Source organism: Bidens hawaiensis, unplaced genomic scaffold, assembly GCF_021521415.1.
Source record: "Bidens hawaiensis isolate Kalapana, Puna unplaced genomic scaffold, B.hawaiensis_p1.1 tig00011661_1, whole genome shotgun sequence".
NCBI lineage: Eukaryota > Viridiplantae > Streptophyta > Magnoliopsida > Asterales > Asteraceae > Bidens > Bidens hawaiensis.
The window spans coordinates 152,788-159,196 of NW_027491918.1; the positions used below are offsets into that span (position 1 = coordinate 152,788).

At 35.3% G+C, this 6,409-nt stretch overlaps 1 pseudogene; it reads right to left on the reverse strand.

Annotated features, from left to right (window-relative positions):
* Window positions 1–2,006: 2,006 nt before the first annotated feature.
* LOC143538623 (vacuolar iron transporter homolog 4 pseudogene) lies at window positions 2,007–2,993 on the reverse strand (annotated as a pseudogene).
* Between the last annotated feature and the right edge of the window lie 3,416 nt (window positions 2,994–6,409).

A 6,409-nucleotide genomic window follows, 5' to 3' on the forward strand; every position in this document is an offset into this window, starting at 1 on the left:
TCAATGAAATATGTACCACTTACAAGATAAATAGAAAGTTAAATCTTTTAATCTTCTGAAAGGCATTACCGATTGTGGCAGAGCACATACAAATAAACTGTTGTTCATGACCCACATAGGTGTGTGCATTACACAACACAAACCTAACATGAAATATATCTATATATTTATTCTAAACGAGTTTGGATCAGTCTGAGTCAAACCCGCCAACACGCTTACCTAGACAGATCCTGTTCTAAAATAATTTCAAGTTTGTGTCATGTGCGGGTTGGTGTGTCTGACACGATAATCGGGTTCAACCCGCCAACCCATTAGACACGACACTTTTTAAAACCTCTAGCCTCATATAAGACTTGAAGCAAATTATGAAAAATTTAGGACTTAGGAGTTCTTTATTATATGAGATTAAAGGCATGTGACCAAATACACAAGTTTGTTATTATATAACTGAAGGCCCATGGTACGCACTAACAATAAAAGGTACTAATACTCTTTCTTATTTCATACTCAATTAGTCTTGGTTTTTATGATGGAAATTACAATGTTTACATTGTTTTCCTATGTTTCGAGTAAAGATATCATCAATGTGGTAGAAAAATTACTAAACTAGGGAACGTAGCTTGAGTAGCTAACTATTTTCGTTCTAGTTATTGGTCTTGAAACTATTTCGTCTACCTTCACGGTATAACTCATAAACCACCCCAACACCCTGATAACTAGCGGGAACAAGTAAAGCGCACCTTAACTGGGCAGGTGGCCTTCGGGGACCTGCAACCTCTGCTATAGGGGAATTAGACGCTCTTGGCTACATATTTTACCTCGAGGCAAATCAAGATTTCATAATTTATGCAGATCACCAGCAAAAAAGTAATAAGACTCAAGAAACATATTGTTTAGACATGTAAACTGATGAAACTAAAAGCTTTAGTGACTGAACGAAAAGTCTTTTAAGAATTACTAGAATAATGTAAAGAACAACACAGTAACTCAAGGCAATGAGGCATGGTTTTATGTTTTGCATTTACAGAAAGTTGTTACAACCCATAAGTATCCCAAATGGTAACAGTTTCAAGACAAAATTCAAACCTGCTTTATAAAGTACTAGCTTTGGCAGGTACCGTTTGCTGCCCAAATTCCATCTGCAGACAATTCGCAGTTAGAAAAAGTTTACAGATATATTTTTTTGTTTATCTAAGTTACGCAACTTACATTAGGTGTTCCAATCTTGAGAATTTTCTTTTTATAAATGTTTAAACTTTTTAAATTTTAGTGAGTCAAAGGAAACATATATAAATCTTGGTTACTATTAAATGATACTATTTTTCCAATTAAGTTGACCAAGAGGTAATAGTGAAGAAAAAATATCAGTAGCTACTTAGCAAGACCATATGTAATCTTTACTACCAACAGTAATTCTTCATCACAAGTAGTCCCTTTTTAACAGTGACATTAAAATGACCAATCATTGTCATCGAATGGCGTTTAACTAGTAGTACAACCCACACGTATTACAAGTCAAAATTTAGACATGCTTTACAAAGAACTAGCTTTAGCATGTACCTGATAATTTGGCTGTTTGCTGCCCAAATATATCTGCAGATACTTCGCAGTTAGATAACTTATGCGCATTAAAACAAAAGAGAGAGTGCAAATCCAATACTAAAGTTGGATAAAAAAATGTAATAAGAACTACAGATTTTGGAATCCACATGACGTCCACAATCCATTCAATATAAAATAGAACAGTATATATAACTAATATAACTGTGCAGTCAAAATGCCAACACAAAAAGATGCCATCAACCATGACTAATATGCAAAGTACGCAGCTAGAATCTTTCGATATTTTTGGATTTGGTAACATTTTACTACGGGTATGGGCTAGATCAGATACCATGCATTATGATTTAGACATACTCAACAAAAAGTAACATTTTACACAGATGCAAACTACATATGGGGGTATGGATCTCTTGATTATATGTAACCTTTTATTATCAACCAAGTACTTATCTTCAGTCACAGGTACTCCTTTTAACAGGTATATCATATACCGCCAATCATTGTCACTGAATAGCTTTTAGCTAGAAGTACACACTACACAGTTAACTTTACATTCCCAGACCACTTTGATGGTGTTTATTATTGAACAAATATACATATATATATCAATAAGTTGTTCATATAGATTACTAAGAGCAAATCAGAAAACAATCAAAGTTCCATTCTCAGTAACAACCTGATGAAAGTGAAACACTAGAGATCAATAGAGCCAATCCACTTGGTGAGCCCAAAAGTAATAGCCATAGCCATCCAACCCCCTACCAGAATCCTCAAACAAGACTTCACCACTGGAGTCCGCCCTATTACTGCTCCAATCCACCCAAAAACCACAAGCGCCAAGCTCACCGTGGCTACAACCACACACAATCTAACCTTATGGTCCACTATAAAAGCAGCAGTGAGTAAGGGCATCATGGCTCCCAAAATAAATGCAATGGCTGATGCTGCAGCAGCCTGAACGGGATTTGGCAGTGCTTCCTTCTCACTAGCTTCCTCACCTTCGTTTCCAGTGGTCCTATTGTTATCTCTCTTCCTCTGAGCCACCTCAACATCTCGTTGAGAGTAGACTGAAACAAACTCACCAATTGCCATGCTGCACGCACCGGCTACTAATCCAGCAAACCCTGTAAGAATCATGGCTCTCACATCATGTTTAATGGCTCCAACACCCATCATCAGAGATGCAACTGAAACTAGACCGTCAGTGGCCCCAAGAACAGCAGCACGCAGCCACTGTCCCCTTTGTGAGTAGTCAAAGGTGTCCTCTTGGCCATGCTGTTCGGTTTTGTGCTCAGAGACCGAAATGCATACAGCATTTTGTGCAGCCATATGATGGAAGGATAGATGATACGATATCACATAGAATGGTAAAAGAAACTTATTTGTGGAAGATAACAGTCCTTCATAGAGAATATATATAGTATGTATGTGTGGATCTTCGCACAAACACACACACACACACGTGTGTGTGTGTGTGTATACATACATATGGAGAGAGGGGCGGGGGAGTGCATTCATTTCAGAACCAATATAATGTTAAGAACTACGAGAACCGCTTTAACTCTTATATTAATTTGTTACATAAATTGACTAGAATGCATATTGATTTCAATATCTTGTAAAATTTATTGTTAAAAAATATAGTATTGATAGTGTTACGTCTAAACGCACATGTATATGCATATGCGCGGGCTTAAATACTTCTTAAAAATAATCAAGAGAAGAGAATAAACCATATTTTTTCAATTTAACCATTTTCATTGAAGTGCTATGTGCACGTGCACGTGCTTAAGCGGTTCTCAACATAATATTGGTTCTGAAATGAGCATGCCCTTGTATATGTGTGTGTCTATTATTATCAATGTGTAGATAGTGCAGAAAGTTAAAGATAGTGTGCAACCCCCTAATAGTGATAATTATCCATGTGTAGATAGTGCAAAAAGATAAAGATAGTGTACAACCCTCTTATATCAAAATAAATCATCTCAAGAAATAGATTAAATCATGTCTGCATCCATGGGGACAAGCTTAAAATGCATATACTTCTTTTTTTCTGCTAAAGTAGCACTAAAAAATGTAAACACACACAATCAGAAGAGAAATAAGACAGTAAAAATGCGAAATTCTATGTTAAACTTGTTCACAATACAAAAGACACTGCCCAGGTGTAAGAATCTATGTCTGATTCAACATTCCCATAAAAATGGGTGCTAAATCTAAGTTGAATAGAACGATCACATTTTGTCTCCTAAAAGGTATTTTTGCAGTCAACTTCAAATGAAGAATGTTGAAGATCAAATGATTGTTCATTGTTCACTGTCATACATATTCTTAATGAACTTTAATAATGATAGTAAATAGCAGTAAGCAAGATATAGTGTAATAAAACAGCTACAGTCATGCAAAAAAGGATTACATGTAACTAAATTATTATATTACAAAATATCATACTAGAGGACATAAGAAACCACTAGGAAGGTGAAAGGCTGTGTAGGAAAGCACTTTTATCAATGTAATAATGAGATTGGATAATCCAGCGCTAGATTTAATAAAATGGAGGAAGTGTGTACTCTACACTTAAAAAGCAAAACTTAGTTTTCGCTTGTATTCCCGTTTCTTTTGTACTTAAGTCATTATTTTGAATATAGCCTGTGTGTTACATGGAAAGTCCAATATAGCTTTGTCCTGTTATGCATAACCCTGCCTTTTGACCCACACCCGCTTACCGGGTAGTAAAACACTGAATATAAGCACTTTAGAGTACAAGTATATTTTGAATATAAAGCGGCGGGTGCCTCGCATACGTGGGTCATGGGACTAGCACCAAGCTCCTTTTAAAACCAAGATTATACTTACTACACCTTCAATAAGACCAAAGAAGTTGAAAAGAACCAACAGCAAATTAATCCAAGAAGAAAGCCATAGACAATCACACTTGCAGTCCTAAAAGCACAATGCTATGGTCTATTTTTATAAGCATATCCAACCTAGCCAGTCCCGAAAGTAAAACTACAAAATCAACAGGTCAAGATACATCAATCCCTAGAATCCAATATTGTTTACTTTATTTGATGCTAACTCAATAAGGAAGCATAAGTGCCAATGACCAGAAAAAAGTCTTTTGCATATGAATCCTGAACTAAGACTTTTCACCTTATTACTTTGTGAGCCTAACAAACAAACAGGACTCAACATTCAGCTATGTCTTCATTAGCTGGATACATGCTTCCAGCATATGTGACCTTTTTCATGAAAAAACTCTATTCTAAAATCACAAATCCACATAAATTCATGTGTCCCTGCCCTTTCTCTTTGTCTAGAAATAATTTAAAAAACATGCACAAACAAAAACTATAATAAACAAAACAAAACAAAAACAGCAAAACTATAAGGTTGCTACAGAATGCTAAGTGCATGAAAACAACTTCTAGCCCTTAACGCAAAGTAGCCAGTGGAATGAGTAACAGAACAGAATCTAATTAACAAACAAAAAATTTATAGAAAACTAAAATCAAATAATTACTTGAAAGATTACAAGATCGCACACTAGGACATGGCATTGTATCAATATATGTAAATGAAAAGAACACTTATTTTAGCTTTCATATCTATATTAACCATAGCAAGTTGTTAAATTCCACATCATGCGAAAACCCCCCAAGCATTGTCAATCACAGATTCACATCACTTAAGCATTGTCAATCACAGCATCATATCAATCCCAAATATAACAAAAATCGTTAACCCAAAATTCTCTTTGAATGAATATACCCTTTGCTACAATCCCCTTTGACTCAAGTTCAAGTCTTCAATTAGAAGCATATCATCAAAACAGCATACAAAATGAGATGCCCAAAAACAAAATCAAGGATCACAGCATTTACAAACAATGCAGAGTATGTGGAGTGTATGAAAAAATGTAGAAACCAAACAAAGGGAGTATGCTATGGAATATAGAAAATATCATTAAACATGTGGACCCTCAAAGCTCAGCAACTACAGGATCCAGTATACTTCACAACATGAGTGCCTAAAGACTGGCAACATGGGTACAAGAAAACTAAGAGATTAATAGGCAATGCTAGTAACATTAATAGAGACATAAAAGGCTAAAATAGACACAAAGCACACAACAAAAAACCTTATATCTGTTAAAGAGCATACTAAATAAAAGATATCGTATTTGGACATCAAATCCTGTAATTTATAATCATCAAACCACACACATGACACAACAGGACAAGTATCAAGAGACAAGAGATATCCATCATTAATCAAAAAGAACTACATGTATAGAAAATACAATAATACACAAAAAGTAAAAACTTACAAAGGAAGTTCAAATCACAAGTACATATACATGATACAAGACTTTATTAATAACCATCAACAGCTAACTACAGTAAGAATACCTGAAAATTCAAAGTTCTCTTTTGTCAAGAAGACTGGGGTCTAATATTAGATAATGTCGTCTGTTCCACGCGATGGTTTGAAGGTAACATTTTAGAAAACTCTTCAACTTTACAACTCAATTCTGACTTACATCTTGAAGACCTCTGGTATTTCAACAAAAAGCGGTTAGCATTATCGCCACAGTTCTCAGACACTTCAGTGCATTCCTTGCCGTTTCCAAAATCGCTTGTATCAGTCATGCCTTTAGTACACAAATTATCAGAATCCATACAAGAACAACTGTCAGAATCCTCAGCAAAAACCGAAGGCCTTGGTTTACTTTTTCCAATCCTGTGGTATTTTAAAAAATACCGATGCGGCTTCATATCAGTTCTGCCCATTCCCACATCATTTTCGTGGCAAATGTTGGAACCAAGATTACAAGCCTTCAAGC